The following is a 17,685-nucleotide window of genomic DNA, read 5'->3' as shown; positions in this document are numbered from 1 at the left end:
AAAGGGACCCATCATGGTCGACCCAAGAGGTTATAGATTATAGAATATAATACACCAACAACACAACGGGCTCCTCCTGTAGAGGGCCTCAATGCGCACCCGCTTTGCGCATTGTCTTATTTTTTGTTGTGCTTCAGTTTCCTTCTGCGTTAAGATGGGCAGACCAGAAGGCCTGCATGCGACACTGTGAACCTAAGCACCACTTTATTCACCCTTACATGTGCTTTTGATCTCATTGGGTGACGAAAATGAATTCAGGGTCAACCACACACAAGTCACCCGAGCCTTGGGGAATGGGCATCTCTGGTGTGTCCGGTGGGTTTCTGGGGCCCGAAGGGGTTAAATAGGGGGAGGGCGTCTTGACAGCAGAGCAACAGAGGGGCGTATAAAAGCGAGTCTAAAGAGCGCACAACAGGAACAGCGTGTGTGCCCTCCTCACAGAGCCTGGTTTAATGTGCTGTGATTACGTTCCCCCCCGGCAGCACTCCTCTAAAACCCAGGCTGACCTCGCTGGATACTGACACTATTTCTTGTTTGCAGCTAAATGGATCAGCACTGCTGCCTCTGAAGGGATAGAGCGAGGGCTGCTACAAGTTGGGACTCATATTGTGTTGCTGCGTAATTGTTTTCGCAAGGTATCCCAACTTTGGTCCTTTTTTTACGTTTCGCGATGTACACTTCCATCATGTGGATTAGAAAAGAAACATGTGTAACGGGAAGGTGCACCATGGAAACGAGGAATAATCACTTATGAATCCAAGAATGTGAAGGGGACGCTACGGGACAACTGGGAATCTAAATCTCTGGACTGAGACCAGAGCGGTGATTACGCAGTGCGCTTCGACCGTCCCGCTGCAGCCACACCGCCTCGACCCTGGACCTGGGTGATCGCTGGCGCACTCCACTTGTTGATTACTTCAACCAACACACAAACAAACTTTATTTGAAAAAAAAAAAATAACATCCGACCAGACAACTTCAAATGATCTACGAGTATCAGAAATAGCTTGAGGCTCGACAAGTTACAATATCTCTTTGAATCAAGTTAAACCAGCATTGTAACCAGCTGGATCCCAAGTACATGAGAGTGCGTTCTGAATACTAGGTTACTTCCCTCTCCTTTTCTTCGTCTTTGTAATTGTGATTCCCGAAGTGGCTCCTAAGTGGTGTTGCGGCTCCTGTTCCCCGGCGGATCCGGAGATCGGGGTCTCTGCGTCTGGAAGCGACGCTGGAGCTCTGGCTGTCACACCGCAGAGCAGTCCGAAGAGCGCCCGCGTTAAGAGGATGGTTCGGCTGGCGGCGGAACTCCTGCTGCTCCTGGGACTACTCCTCCTTACCTTGCACATAACGGTGTCACGGAGCAGCCCTCTGCCGCAGGCGAATGCAACGCTGAGGCTGGACCAGGGCGCTTTGCTGACAGAGGTGAGTGCGAGGAGCGGGGAGGATATTGAACAATCTCATCTAACCTTCTTACTTTTTCACCTTAGATTGCTTAACAGTGCTCCTTGCGGTTCCAGGAGATAAACTTCAAAAGGAGAGGTGAAATACACCGTGGGTCTGGTGATCTGAAGGGAGATAATGGAAGGGGGGGCTAGATGGTCACAGATGGGTTTGATGAAAGTGCCAATCTATGCCTCTGGCCCCGCAGGTAACTTAAAGCCCCTGTGGCCTGGGGGTGCCTCTGAGTCTATGGGGGTTGTTGACATACAAGGATGTGGTCTAAAGTGCCTCCTGGGAACGGTGGTGGGACACAAGAGGGAATGGAAGGGGAGGCCGGGTCAGAGAGGGTCTCCCCCCCCCCCCCCCCATGCCTAAGCCCAGCCCTGAGATACCATTGTTTAGGGTTAAACATTAGCCAGGGGCTCTTCTCTGTCATCAGAGACTCATCACCGTCATTCTAGGGGTTTCCTGACAAGGCAGCAAAGAGGGCCAGAGCTTTACTCCCCCCCCCCCCCCCCCCCCTCGATCTACTCAAGTTAGGGCCTCCATGGGTTCAGCATCTCCTGATTCCCTCTGTCCAGCTCCTCACTTCTTTAGATATCTCTCATGTTCTCACTGTTCCCCTCCATATCCTCAGGCTGTTCTCAGACTGCTCTCCGCATCCTTACTGTTCTCTGTATTCTCAGACTGTTTACAATATAATCAGACTATCCTGAACTACTTTATCGCAGAGTACAGTGATTCTGGAAAGAACAAACATTTGGAGTAAAATGCTGTTGGTGCTTTTTCATGCCAATGTAAGAATACAGCATTTTTTTTAAATCCTGGTCTAAGTAACACAACTTAACGTTTTGGCATGTTCCTTGTAAAAGCCCACCACAACGGTATTTCCATGCAGCATTTCGCCACGTGGTTGTGTGTACGGTATATGACACCATCTCATCGTCCTCACCCTCTCAGACCGACGGAATAGATAATTGAACCGACCTTTACTAAAGATCTGAGAAACGACCCACCAACTCCAGTGGGGCCCCCAAACACTCAACCCAAAGGTTATGATGGGCCCCTAGACCCACTGGCTGCATTCAGACAGTGTTAAGCACCCCAAAGGCTGCTTTTTTAACGTATTTTAGTGCTGCTACCGGACGAGTGGGGCTGCTTCACTGCCCTCTCTGTAGCACGACGTCAAGGAGATATATGTATGTCCGCCGGGAGGATTCGGATTGGTCTCCCTCACGTTTGCCTCACCACAACGAAGGGATTGGTGAGGAAAGGGATTTTCACACCACAAACGAGGACAGGCCAATGTGGTATCTCTGTTCTGCACGTTTTCATCACCGTCGATCATCTTATTGTGTGCGAGACGGCAGGCCTGTGTTACATTGAATTGCATGGTCGTGCGGGGGGGGGGGGGGGGGATATTCAAGGAATTTCTAAGATATTTGTCACACAGCCAAAACGTTTTCTCCAAACGGCAGGTCGAGGAGACAGGAGAGGGAGAGGGGAGGCGAGACGATTCTTTGGAGAGTCCGCCGTTGAAGTTAAACAAGCACATATGGCCTGTTTCAAACACCCGAGATCTTGGCTCAGGATTCGAATCTCTCCCTGTTAGAAGTAGAAGGAGCGTATCCCCACAACACACCGCCCTGCCCCGAGACCGTCCCCGATTGGTTACCTGCAGATGAATGGGGTTTTCAGAGCAGGCCCTGCCGTATCGCCCCACTGGTTTTTTCCTCGTCCTGGGGATGATGTCATCATCTGCCGGTCGGCGCGGTCACGGCCGGGCGGTCCCATTGCAGCCCCCCCCCCCCCCCCCCAAGGTGTCATGTTTTAGATGCCATTGAGCGAAACACAAATAACAGGATCCGGCTGCATGCACCTGTAGCTGGAGGAAGTAAAACTCCCGGTCGGAGACACAATGGCAGCGTGGCCGGTATTATTGGCGAGACAAAAAGCCGGTTTCACTTTACAGTTTATGGCCATTAAAGTTCCTGTGATTTAACGGCGGGGAGAACACTGACTGTCAGCTATTTCAAAAAGCCATCCGTCCATTTTTTTTTTGTCAAACAAACAAAACTGTGGTCCTTATGAATCCCGCCTTACATACATCATTTAAACATCCTTCTTAACTAACGGCTAGCCTTATGGCCGCGTGTGAACAGAGTCCAACACAGAGGGGGCCATAAAGTCGACCCCGAGACGCACGACCTAGTCAGCCAGCGTGTGACAGGGTGAGGACAGTTTGTCTCCTCCACCTCAGGGCGGTGTTGAAAGGCGAGTGGCACAATGTGCACTGCCTTCATTTCCTGCCCGACTCCCATGGGGCAGAAGCCCCCCTGAGTGTCTCCCGATTGAAAATGGAGTCATGCTCTTTTAAGCAGCGCTCACACACAAGTGAAACAGGGGCGGGGGGGTTGTGTGAGTGCGTGCATGTGCCCCTGTGCACACACACACAGGGTTCATTCATGGCTCCTTCCAGCATGTGTGCACTGCAGACACCCTGGGAGGCCCGGGATGAACCGAGGTCACTTGTGATCTGCAATTAAAGCGCGTCCTGGCTTCTCCCTGCAGGAGAAGTCCTGATCTGAGGAGAACGCGAGCCCTGAAAGAGCCTGTCATTTAGACGGGTTATCGCGGAGGTTACACATTACAATTAGTGTGTTGCTTTTCGGATGAATCATTCAGCTACGTAGAGTCGCAGAGTTTGGTCTCCTAGACTAGAGAATGTGACTGACTTTGTTTTTAGATGTGTTACTTAAAGGGACAACCTTATCTTGTGGACTGTTGCTTTGTTGTCTTTTTCACGAAAGTCTGATTTAGTGTTGTATTATTGGGTAGATGCACAGTAAATACACGATCGCAAACAGGAGTTAAGGGTTTTGATGTACATAGTATGTAATAAAGGTCAGGAAACGGTCAAAAAGTAAAACATGAAACCCATGATTTATTGTGATAAGATTTGATTAGATAACACTTTATCAACGATGTATACCAGAGCAAAAGCGATACCCAGTGAAACGTCTGTTTCCATCCAGATTTGAGCCGGTCTGCTGTCTGCTTTAGATATTCATCTACAGTCTGATTTGTGGGAATCGTTAATCTCCATGTCCACTGCCTCCTCTTTGCTCTACTCAGACCCAAGCCTGTCTGTGCAGAGCTTGCATGGATTTGCTTCTTGTCTGCTTTGGTTTATGTTACCCGGCAATGCACTGGCATCCCTACAGGCTGTCCATACTTGTCTTCTGTGTAGCAGCGATGGGGCTTTGGATCCCATCCATGTAGGGTGTTTCTGCTGGGGAGGCGCTGGAGGAGTGTAGACGCCGTCCTCAGCCAAGGCGAACATAAGCGTTGTGCGCCCCTGGACCGGCAGTGTTAGTGGAATTAGATATTCTGGTGGCACAGACAAGCAGACTTGTTTCTGGTTCCAACAAGTCACACTGTACGATGCCCCAGCACAGAAATGGACTCTGACAGTCAGAAGTTCCTCTAAATCAGACGCATTTTTTTGTGACGTGAATGGTAAATTTGGGATTTTACAATAAACCAGAGCAAAAAAAAAAAGCATTTCAAATGTGAAACATGTATATTACTATATATTGAGCTTCTTCCATATACTTTGTAAGAATATTAGTAGTGAATAGCATTAAAATAATTTTTGGAATGTATAAAATGGCCATTATTATGAGAGGGACTCCTGACCTTTCGCTGAGATATATCAGCGGAAGTAAAAGTGTCTCCAGCAGTAATTGTGATGAAAGTATTCTTGCAATGTTCTGATAATTATTGGAGAACCGCAGCGCAAACCAAGTGTTGAAATGACCTTCGCCTTCCCAGCACGCTGACCATGTTTAATGCATTGGTCTCGGTCAGTCAGGAAATGGTCCTTGCGGTCACGATGATAGGATGGAATCTATATTTCCCAAAAATCATAATCCTCCCTTGCGTTTGGATTTTTACGACTCTGCATATCAGCTTTACTGCCTCCTAAAGCTTTACAGATTTCTCTCGTGGTCATTCAAAAACGGCCCTATTATGCTTATGTGTGATTACCGCGCAGCGATAATTCGGCGAAAACGTGATGTTGGAACGCAATTAGTATTTCAACTCTGCACATTTTCAACCGGCCGCCGGTGCACTAAGCCTACGCGGCGGGATGGTCTCATCTGGCTCTCAGCCCCCGCTGCATCCAGACTGCTCCTACATTCATAACCCTCCACACGGGGCCCTGACGCTCATTTAAACGGCTCGTACTGTCCCAGGGTGCGCCTTGGCCGGGCACAAACAGCTCCGCTGGGGGGGCTTTTGTGCCGGACCACAATGCGGCCGTGCTGACACTTTGTCTGCAACAGGCGACCGCGTCCTCGCTGGCCACAAAAACACAGGGGAAGACGAAAGGAGAGAGAGAGAAAATAAAATAAAGAGCGAGATTGATGGCTACCTTTGATCTTATTTTCTGCCACTCCGGAATGGATGATTGCCGGCTACTTATTCTGTCTGTCCAACGCAGGGAGTAATTGGCCCTTTGTGCCTGCACACGTGACAGCAGACATATGCCGTCGTCGACTGGATGGATTTGAACACCTGTCAGGCAACAGTTTTTTTGGTTCAACCCAGAAGGCCAGAACCAATTATTTTGCAATGTTTGCTTAGTTTCTGTATATAGCCCCGGCACCAGACATAAAGGAAGCTCAGTCCCCTGTTTTCCCAGACCGAAGCAAACACATGCTATATGCGTCTTGCGCGTAATGCCATGGTGAAGGGGAGAAGCGTCTTCTGACAGTTTGAAATGATAAACACGCAAACATCAATTTATCCTAGATGTAGACTATGCTTTCGTAGCTGGTTTAAAGCCTCTGTGAATAGAATACTCACAAACGTTGCCGTCATTTCCAGATTCTCCTGATTGAACTGAGACAACATGACATTATTAACAATATCAACATCAAGTACAAAATCTTTCGGAGCTGAGCGTCTTTTCTTCTTTTCGACAGTATAAAGGAACCAGAACTCCAGTCTTTGTGGTAAAGACTAAAAAAAAATAGGCAATACCCCTGAGAGAGTAGGCTACCAATATCTGCTGAGATACTGTGCTTATTCTATAACTATTCATAAAAAAAATGAAAACTAAATACGAAAAAAAAAAAAAAATGAATCTATGTCTCAAATCGAACAACCCTCACCTTCCATGCCTCCGTCCCTACAGAACAACATCAATGCAAAGAGCGGCTCCACCTCCGCCCACCTGGCCCCTGAGAACCGGAGGCCCGGCACGGAGCACCGCTCCGCCCGCCGGCCCTCCACCCTCCCCTGGTCCCGGGGGTCCGGGGGCGGCCTGCAGCACGACGGCCCCGGGGCCTTCCTCCTGGACCTGCACAACTTCCCCGACCCTCTCCAAGGCCGACATCAACGGACAGAACCCAACATACAGGTACGTGCTGCTGGCCCCCTGCGCCTCAGAGCCTCCGCTGGTGCTACTGTTGATGGGAAACTGATTTAGTTGAAACGTGTGTGTGTGTGTGTGTGTGTGTGGTGTGTTGTGTGTGGTGTGTGTGTGTGTGATGTGTGTGTGTGGTGCGTGTGTGTGTCTGTGCATTGTGTTTGTGTCCTGTGCATGTGTGGTATGTGGTGTGTGTGGTGTGGGTGTGGTGTGTGGTGTGTGTACGTGGTGTGAGGTGTGTGTGTGTGTGTGTGTGTGTGTGTGTGTGTGGTGTGTGGTTGTGTGTCTTAGCGCGTCTACATGCTAATGCGTTCTCTAATGTGTCAGCACCTGCATGAGTGCTCCTCAGTCCTTCCCTGGACGGGAGACTTGGCTACTCAAGCACACCGACAGGAAGAGCAACGGAAAGGGGGACAGGACAGCCTGGTGCACATCACTACCCCCTGTTCATCCCCTCGCACCCGGAGCTCCCCTCTTGTTCTCCTCTCAAGCACCCTCCCTCTAATTGTCTCTCTCTCTCTCTCTTATCCCTGTGTCTCTCTTCCCCCCTCGCATACTCTCTCTGTCCCTCGCTCTCAGCTCTGTCCCTCATTCTGTCTCTCTCTCCTCGCTCTCTTCTTCACCCTCTCATTATCGATCGCTCCCCCTCTCATTCTCCCTCTCCGGCTCTCTCTCTCTCTCTTCTCTCTCTCTCTGTCCGGTCGTGTGTCCTCTCTCTCTCTCTCTCTCTCCTCCTCTCTCTCTCCAACCTCAATCTCCTCTCTCTCTCTGCTCTCAGTCTCTCTCCTCCCTCTCTTCCTCTCTCGTCTCTCTCATCTCCTCTCCCCGTCTCCTCACCTCTCTCTCTCTCTCCTTCTCACCCCCCTTGCCTCCCCCGTCTCTCTCGCCCCGAACATAAACACCGCTGGCTGGGAGGTGAAGCTTAAGACAGACAGGTCTCGAGGTCAGATCTCCGTCCCATCATTATGACAGCTGAAAAGGCGGGACCGAGCCCTGGCCTGCGACGACCTCGCTCTCCACCGGCCCCTCGCTCTCTCCCCGGCCCCTCGCTCTCTCCACCGGCCCCTCGCCTCCTTCACACCGGCCCCTCGCTCATCCTCTCCACCGGCCCCTCACAATCTCTCCACACCGGCCCTCGCTCTCTTACTCCACCGGCCCCTCGCTCCTTCCTCCGCTCCGCCGCCCCTGGCTTCTCCACCGGGCGACCCCACGGCGGCTTATGTTAATGTTGCGGCGCTGGCGGCGGGGGCCCTCTCGCCCCGTAAGTCCCTGGGTGTGCAGATGGCGGGGACCTGAAGCGCTGCCATGTTTAAATCATTCCGCTGTCTAATCCAGCCGGGGGGGGGGGAGAGCGGAGGGGAGGTCCCTCCCGTCCCTCCCGTCCCTGAGAGCATCCCTCCACTAAACCCCAGCCACGAACAAAGTGTATTAACATCTCAAGATGTGGGAAAAGTGAGCCCGGCGAGCAAGAGAGAAAGGGAGAGAGAGAGAGAGAGAGAGAGGGTGAGGGTGTGGGAGAAGGGTTGAGGGTGGGTGGGTGGATTGGTGGAGATGGGGTGGAAGGGTGGCTTGGGGGGGGGGGGGGGGGGGCCTTTGATCCTCGGATTCATCTGGCTTTCATGGTCTGGAGCAGCCCTTTGAACTCTGTGTTTAGGTGGAGAGAGGTGGGGCGAACGGGCAGGGGGGGGGGGGGGGGGGGGGTGGCTGGGCACACCCCATGCAGCCACCCCCGCTCATCTGCAAGGCACATGTGTTAGGCTGCGGGGGGGGCGGGGGGGGCGGGGGGGGGGGGGGGGGGGGGATCTGGAGAGTGAGATCAGAAGCGTTGTCACCCTAAAACAAGCAGATTGGCTGTTGCTGCTCTGTCGGCAAAGAGACGGTTCGTTTGAGACCCTTTCACCCTGTATGGATGGACACGGGGGTACGCTTTTTCACTCTGGTCACCAATTCCTTGTCCTTTAGTCCATAGTGGGTGGATTTGGAGCCGGCACCATCACTGAGACAATGTAGACTTGAACTGATAATTTGGTTGGTTTTGATGGTCCATCGAATGCAATATAAAAGGTTTCCATTCAAGACAGCTAATCTGTATAACTGTAGAGCATACGTTTCTTTTTAATTATAGGGTCTATGTGCAGTATGCTATGTAAGTGTGGTCTCCTTTTTAAGCAAATGCAATTTTTTTTGCATCAAACCTACATTGTTAGCATAGTCTGGACTCGATAAATGACGTGAGTTTTGCTATCAGCGCCTTGATACTCATCGTTGACAACAGATTGAGTCTCTGTCGCTGTCATTGGTCGATCTCAGTTCCCCTAAGGGACCGCTGGCCGGTCTCCTCGTTGCCAGGTGACCATCGAGTGGTGGTGGACGGCCTGGAGAGCCAGGAGCCCGAGAAGGGCCTCCGCAAGGAGAGCAAGCCCGGCTGGCCCTCCCCCAACTGGAGAACTGGTGGCCGCACACCTCCTCCTCCTCCACCTCCCCGTGAGGAGACCCCGCGAGGAGGAGGAGGAGCAGAGAGCAGGACCCGGCTTCGGGGCCAACGCAGAGGACAGTAACTTCCTCCGTCCGCTGGAGACTGGGACAGGCGAGCTGGCACCGGAGGAGGAGGAGGAGGAGGAGGAGGGGGTGGAGGAGGAGGAGGAGGAGGAGGAGGAGGAGGAGGAGGAGGGAGGAGGAGAGAGGAGGAGGCGGCTAAGGCTCAGGCCGAATATGGTGAGCACGGGAAAAGCTGTCTTTTTGTGTCTGTATATGTTGGTGCCCATGGTGTACGCCTTATGTTGTGTGCTTTTTTGTTTTTGTGTGTGTAAGCAAGTGTGTGTGTGTATGTGCATATAAGTGTCTCTGAGTGTTCGTGCGTACGTGTGTGTACACTACACGTGTGTGTGTGGTGTGTGTTGTGTGTGTGTGTGTGTGTGTGTGGTTTTGTGTATGTGTTATCGTATGTATATGTTTTTGTGCGTGTGTGTGTGTTTGTGCGTGTGTGTGTGTGTGGTTTTGTGTATGTGTGTACACTACACGGTATGTGTGTGTGTGTGTTTGTGTGTGTGTGTGTGTGTGTGTGTTGGTTTTTGTGTGTGTGTGTACACTACACGGTGTGTGTGTGGTGTGTGATGTGGTGTGTGTGTGTGTGTGTGTGTGTGTGTGTGTGTGTGGTGTGTGTGTGTTTGTGTTGTGTGTGTGTGTGTGTGAGTTTGTGTATGTGTGTACACTTCACGGTGTGTGTGTGTGTGTGTGTGTTTTTTGTGTGTGTGTGTGTGTGTGTGTTGTGTGCGGGTTCGGTGTGTGTGTGTGTGAGTGTGCAAGTACACGGAGTGTGTGTGTTGTGTGTGGGTGTGTGTGTGTGATGTGTGCAGTACAACGGTGTGTGCGTGGCATGCCTTCACGGTTCTCAGCGGCCCAGCGGGTGGCAGGAGCCCAGCCGGCCGGCAGCACCCAGTGGCCGGACCCAGGCTCTCCACAGATGGCTCGGGTGACGGGTCCCATGCCCAATCTGTAATTTGCAAGATTTGCTGAATTTAAGCTGTCACCATAATAAGCACGGCCGTCCTGGGCCAGCCCTAGCGCGAGCCCCCCCCTTGATTGAAAGCCTTAACACTTTTTTCCCCCACCTTTTTTTTTTATTTACGAGAGAGCAAGTTCTCCACGGCGGCGGCAAGGGCTACGGCTACGCGTCTCTCTCTCTCTCTCTCTCCTCATCCTCTCTCTCTCTCTCTTCTCCCTCTCCTCTCCGGTGCCCCGCAACATCAAAGTCACACAGTTCCCAGTAGGAACGCAGCCCAGTAGTAACACAGGACAGCACAACACCGTGCACTGTCGCCATACTTCCTCCACGAAAAAACCTCTCCGCGGAGCACAGAACACCACAGATAAATGGAGGATCCCAACAACGTCGTTCTCCCTCTCTCTCTCGCCTTCCCTTATCCTCCCCGCCCCTCCCGTGCCGAAAGCACAATGCCCCAAAACCAACATGTCGCTGAAGGAAGGAGGAAATGTGCGCCGCGCCGCTGGTGGGGGGGTACGAGTTACGGGACTCCCAACCATGCGAGCGTTGTTTGCTTTCTCGTTTTCCAAACCCTACCAAAACCGGGTCCGCTACCACGCCGGGCTAACCGCTGCGGGTAGGGCGTCACGCAGTCGGCCGTGTTTCCGGCCCGTACGAGCGGGGCTCTGGAAAAAAAATAGATGTGTTCCATGCTCCCATGGTTCTAATGGACCAAGCTTTGGATTGGGAGGTTTGGGAGCTGTCATCCTCTAAACACACCCGCACCGCGCACACTCACAAGGACATGTGGCGTTTGTTTTGTAGGGGGGGGGGGGCTAATAGGTGGGCTGCAGGCCGACATGGGTGTGATGGAGCTCCTGTTAGGACCTCTGCGACGGCAGGCGGTCGTAATGGGTAGCAGGGCAGGCGGAACGGGCTGCTGCACTGCCATCTACTGATGGCTGTCTGCCCTGGATCCAGCCCCGTAATGACCCATAATGAGTGGCAGATACATGTGCTGGTGGCTGGTTGGGTGTGGGGGGGGGAGGAGAGCGAGGAGGAGGGGTGGAGGTGGGGGCGTCCGTCTGCATTCAGTCATTGTCTTGTGCTGATAAGGATCGTGGCTGTGCCGTGCTTGTGTCAGTGAGGACCTGCGATTGCGATTGTTCTGCCCAATGTTAATCCCCAAGGCAGCGGAGGAATTCTGGCCATTTCCCATTGAATCTTTCAACAGCTATCAATCAAGCGCAGGAATGATGGCTTGCGTGTGGGCGCGTGTACGTGCGCGCGCGTGTGTGTGTGTGTGTGTGTGCGTGTGTGCGTGTGTGCGTGTGGATGCCAAAGCGAAGGCAGCCATGTGCCATGCAGAGGGACTCAGGTGTCCACACATGGAACCACGCGATGGAGGGAATGTCTCGGTGAAGGCAGCCTACCAGTTGTAACCTGTTTGATCTCCGCTGCGTTCGGATGGAATCTGCAAAATGCTTCCTGGTGGTTCCATCCATCGAGTGGAGATAACATTAAAAACACACACACACACACACACACACACACACACATATACATACGAGCGCACACGCACACAGACACCCACACACACACACACACACATACATATATATACATGCAAACGCAGACACACACATAAACATTTATATATATACAGACACATACACACATTTATATATATATGCACACAAAGATATATACACAAACACAGACACACACAAACGCAGATGCAGAATCATTTAGTTCGGGGTCAAAGTGCACACACACACACAGACGCACACCCACATGCACTTGGCACATGCACATGTGAACATATGTCTGGACGCGGGCCTGGCTGGTATCTGGTTCGAGAGGTCAAAGTCAAAGGAAACTTTGAGGCTTACCCCCCTCCCTCCTCACCCCCCCCCCCCCCCCCCCCCCTGCCTCCCACCTCTCCCCCCTGCTCCCTTTGCCCCTGATTATTAGTGTGGCATGCTAACAGGCCTGTGTAAGAGGACCATGTGGCCCACATCAAAGCACTCTCTCCCATTCCTCTCCCCCTCTCTCGTTCTGTCTCCCTCTCTCCTTCAGTCCCTCTCTGTCTCATTTCTTTCTCTCTCTTTATCATTCTCTCTGATTCTCTCTCTAATTTCCTTACTCTAATTCTCCCCTTCCTCATTCACCTCCTCATCCATGCTCTCTTTCATTCTCTCCCTTTCTTACTCTCTAGCTAGAAATTACATTTTATGAAAACATGAAAGATCTGGAATCCATTTGCTCCCCTTCAAAAATATATTTTGAATGGAATAGGATAATATGAATAATCTTGTACAAGCTTAATAAGCTAGAAGAGAGCTAAAAGTTCAATCTTCGCCACGTTCCCCTCTCTCACTCTCTTTCGCTCCGTCTCTTCTCTCTGTCTTGCTCTCCGTCTCCTCTCTCTCTCACTCTCTCTCGCTCTCCCCCCACTCTCTCTCTCTCTCTCGCACTCTCTCTCTCACTCTCTATCGCACTCTCTCGCACATTCTCTATCTCTCTCTCTCTCTCCTCATCCCAACACAAGTCCATAATGTATTCTATATGAATAACCTCACATTCATGGATTAAAATCCACATAAATAATACTAATAATACTAATAACCCAACTGTAAACCTCTCTCTCCCGTCAGACTACCTGGACGGCGATGGCGACTGGAGCAGCTGGGCAGCGTGCAGCGTGAGCTGTGGCCACGGCAACCAGAAGAGGACGCGCTCCTGCGGCTACGCCTGCACCGCCACCGAAGTCCCGCACCTGCGACATGCCCAACTGCCCCGGTACGGAAGACACCGCCCCGGGACCCCCGCGGGGCGGGTTTCCCCCTCGCCACCGTCGCGTTCTCCTAACAGGAGCTGATGGTTCTGTTTTGGTTTGGTTTTCGTTTAGCGCTCATGTGTGCGTGCGTCTTGCATTTTCTTCCGACAGGCATCGAAGACGCCTTCAAGAACGGCCACCACTGAGGTGAGCCTGCTGCTGGAACGGACGAGTTCAACCGCCACGGAGCTCTTCGGCGTTGGTGAGGATGCTTATGTCTCTCCGCTCTCGCTCATCTCTCATCTCTCTCTCTCTCTCCCTGTCCCTCTCTCTCGCTCTTTCTCTAGCTATCTAGCTTTCTAGCTCGCTCTCTTTCTCCCTCTCTCCTTTCTCTCCGTCTCTCTCTCTCTCTCTCTCTCCCTCTCCCTCTCTCACTCCCCCTCTCTCTTTCTGTCACTCTCACTCTCCATCTCTCTCTCTCACTCTCCCTCTCTCTCTCTCTGTTTCTTTTTCTCTGACTCTCTCTCTCTCTCTCTCTCTGACTCTCTCCCTCTCTCTCCCTCTCCCTCCCTCCCTCTCTCTCTCTCTGCTGGATTCATTTAACATCACGGTCCAAACACACACACACACACACACACACACACACACACACACACACACACACACACACACACACACACACTGTCACCCAGATGGTCCTGCGGATCCTGTCAGTTAATCCATCTGCGTATGGTTCAGCTCTCCCTAAAGTAAACCACTAATACCAGGACTGGTGGCACATTACTGCGCCGGGGTTGACATGTGTAGAGCACCGGTTGAAAAGGCCCTCGTGCTCCTCTTTCATTTCCCCTGGTCCAGATGAAGAGCAGAAGAGTGTGTCAGAGAGCATGAGGATGGGCAGCTAGGACGCTAAGCGTGTCAGCCAAACGTCTGCCGTAGGGCTGGGCGATTTGGCCCTAAAAATAAAATCTCGATTTTTTCTAACTAATGGACGATTTTCGATTTAAACCTCGATTTATTTTTTTCTGTTTTTCTCTAAACAAATTCCATTGAAACCCATGTACGTGTGTGGCGCGTATGGGGTGTCGCACCACACTCACCAATGCAGGGGTCCTACAACCCGCTGATTTAAGAGTATCACGATTATCAACAATCATGGAAAGCTGAGTAGGTTATCAGGTTTTAATAACAGTATGAACAAATAGAACACAAAAATGACATGTTGTCCTTTGTATATCTATAGTAGCAATAGCACATGCTAAACAAGGACAAACTCTACTCAGAATAATGAATGAACTGTTTACTCCATGGCTAACCAGTGCATGAGAAGGAGATGACAGAGAGACTAATGTTTCACTCTTTCAGATTGCTCTAATTTGAGCTCTTACTGTTGTTATCTAACATACCAAACAGTAATTTAATTGTGTAAAAGTGGTGAAATTACTGCCCCCTTAAAAAATGGACCATGGAATTAGCTATACTCTCATTTGCAATAGTGATTAACATTATGAATTTAAATTGTGTATACCAACTGTATGTTGGCTGACATTTACCTATAACTTTTTTTCCCTCCACTCTAACCACGGATGCCTGTTTTTAAATTCCCTAGCTGACACCCAGTCTGAAGGCTAGGCCAGGGGTTCTCATCTAAAAGTAACAAGGCGATATACAGTGGGATAAAACAATGTGTCTTCTGTTGACTACTTATTATGTGGTTACACATTAATATATGGGAGACCGGGACACACACACGCACGCACGCACGCACCGCACGCACGCACGCACGCACGCACGCACACGCGAGAGGAGGGGCTCCGGCCCTGACTAACTAACGTGCAGAGATGCAGGGGCAGCTTCGCGCTTCGTAACAAGAGACAGTGCAGAGCTGCGAGCCGCGCAGCGGGAATTTATGAATGGTGAATGTAGGTAGATAAACTTCCCCTGCTTAAAGTATCTTTAGTGCAAGTTATACCAAACCGATGTCCGAAAAATAAACACAGAAGTGGAAAGATCTGTCCACAAAGACGATTGATCACCGTATACCGTGCAATATTTTTATAGTGGGTATACGCAAAGTCCTGGTGCGTTTCCTAGATGGGTATACGGCGTATACCTGCGTATCACGTAGGACTACACCCTGCTTGTACTACGGAAACACTACATGTGAGATTGTTGATCACGAAATTATTTGTATACATAACGTCATCTCTGGCAAAGACGTTAACTGAAAAGTGTTTCAATTCCGACCCCCGGCTCGCCCCCGAGAGTCATAGTCGGGGCGAGGTGAATGTGATGTGCAGAGGCTGATGTTGACGGCGAAAAAGCGTTCTGGACAGAGTGAGAAGAGGAAGGCTAACATACTGGGGAGTCTATTCAGCGAAAACAGATCGGAAGAGTCTAGAACTGTTTGTTTAAAATCGCGATTTTTTCGGTTACAGCCATATTTCACAAACCGTAGGAAGAAAATAAATGGCAAATGAATCGATATAAACCTGAGAAAAATCGCCCAGCCCTAGTCTGGCCGTCAGACGCTAATGGTTCACTACCCCTCTCTTGACACACCAGCGTTCCTGTCTTGTCCTGTCCATGAAGGCATAATACTCCATACCAAATATAGATTTATTTAAAAGGAACACGTCTATCCCGTATGCCCGTTTCTTTCGGCGGGACTGGGGTATATGTGTGATGGGGTGAGTGGGGTTGGGGTAGTATTTACGATTTAGAAGACGATGTTAACATCCTGTACCTGATCCTCCCTCCACCCTTCAAACTCCTCCCCCCCCCTCCGATCTGTCTCCCCACCCAATCTCCTCCCTCCTCCATCCTCCACCCTCCAACCTCCTATATCCACCCTTCTCCCTCCACCCTTCTCCCTCCACCGTCTCCCGCCCCCCCTCTACCCTTAACCTTCTTCCCCTCATATCCTCACCCCTCCTCCCTCCACCCTCCTCCACCCCTCCCTCCCTCACCTCCACCCTCCTCCCTCCCTCCCTCCCTCCACCCTCCTATGTCCACCCTTCTCCCACCTCCCCCTATCTTCCCATCCTCCCCCCCTCAAACCTCCACCCTCCGCCCCATCACCCCCTCCTCCTCCACCCTCCACCCCACCCTCCGCTCCTTCCTCTCCTCCTCACCCTCCCCCCTACCCTCAGACACGGACAGCTGCGAGCGCTGGATGAACTAGCCGCAGCGACTTCCTGAAGAAGTACATGGCCAAGGTGGCGGAGGACCTGCCCAGCTGCCCTGCTCCTACCCACCGAAGGTGGCCTACAGCACCGCCGACGTGCACGACGGCGTCACGCGCCGCCGCTTCCGCTGGAAGGACGCCAGCGGGCCCAAGGAGAAGCTGGAGATCTACAAGCCCACGGCGCGCTACTGCATCGCTCGCTGCTCACGCTCGAGTCCACCACGCTGGCCGCCCAGCAGCATGTTGCTACGACGACGCCATGAAGCTGGTGACACCGCGCAAGGGGCGAGGGCGCGCCCAACCTCATCAGCACCGAGTTCTCAGCCGAGCCTGCACCACAAGGTGGACGTGCTGCCGTGGATCATCTGCAAGGGCGACTGGAGCCGCTACAAACCAGGCCCGGCCCCCCAACACGGGCAGAAGTGCCCGGAGAACCCCCAGGACGAGGACTACTACAGACAGTTTTGAGGAGGCCACGGAGTTCTAGCCGACGCCCGTGCCCCGCCCCCCATGCCCCAAGCCCCGCCCCCCCCATCCATTCCCCCATCAACAGTTTCAGACATTCGTCGACATCGCTGATCTTAATATGGGGCGCACCCACACAAGTGTCATGGTGTCTTTTGGTTTTATTTTAAGCAGCACAGGGGACCCCTGGTGACCCCCTGGTGACCTCTGGTGACCCCTGGTGACCTCTGGTGACCCCTGGCGACCCCTAGGGACAGCAGAGCTCCATGGTCCCTACAGCAGCCTTCATGGCCGCAAAGACCTTGTCTTCAACCATAGCAATACGCTAAATACCCGTTTTTTTGATAAGAATATGTACAACAAAGATTTTTTAAAAAGGAAAACAACCAAACACCTTATGTTGCCAATTTTATATCTTGATGTATCGGTCACAAAGGGAACATTTATATCAATTTAAAGGGAAAATATCTGTTGTATTTTTTTGTTTGTCTTATCGGTTTGACCTTTTAAAGGAAAGTGTGGCACGGAAAGGAGAATCCAGCGAGTGATAAATTCTGACCAATGAAGTTTGGACAACAGATACGGTTTGTGGCGCCTGAGAGGCCAAGGAGTGGTGGAAGGGGAGAGAGGAAAGATTGTTGTCCCGGCGAGGCCAGTGGCCGTCGGGCTCAATTATTCAGGTTCTCATGGCGCTTGTGTGTTCATTTTTAGCATGCACGTTGTTTATTTTTTCAAATAGTTACGACCAGTCTGGCCGTCGACTCAGGTCAGTCTCTTCACGTAAAAAACACACAAAAATCCTGCTTATTTTGTCAAGTTATTTATTTAAGATGTAGCTGTGGCCTAGTTCGGTTTGTTTTCTTGTCTGTTGCCTTGAGAACTGTGTTAGCTCA

The 17,685-nt window shown here is 51.5% G+C and overlaps 1 pseudogene; it reads left to right on the top strand.

Moving 5' to 3' along the window:
- The first annotated feature begins 418 nt into the window (after positions 1-418).
- Positions 419-16,814, top strand: LOC130381357 (isthmin-1-like; annotated as a pseudogene).
- Positions 16,815-17,685: the final 871 nt, after the last annotated feature.

Source organism: Gadus chalcogrammus, chromosome 1 (genome assembly GCF_026213295.1).
Source record: "Gadus chalcogrammus isolate NIFS_2021 chromosome 1, NIFS_Gcha_1.0, whole genome shotgun sequence".
Taxonomy (NCBI): Eukaryota; Metazoa; Chordata; class Actinopteri; order Gadiformes; family Gadidae; genus Gadus; species Gadus chalcogrammus.
The sequence above is the reverse complement of the archived record's forward strand: the minus strand, read 5'-3'. Positions and strand labels throughout refer to the sequence as shown.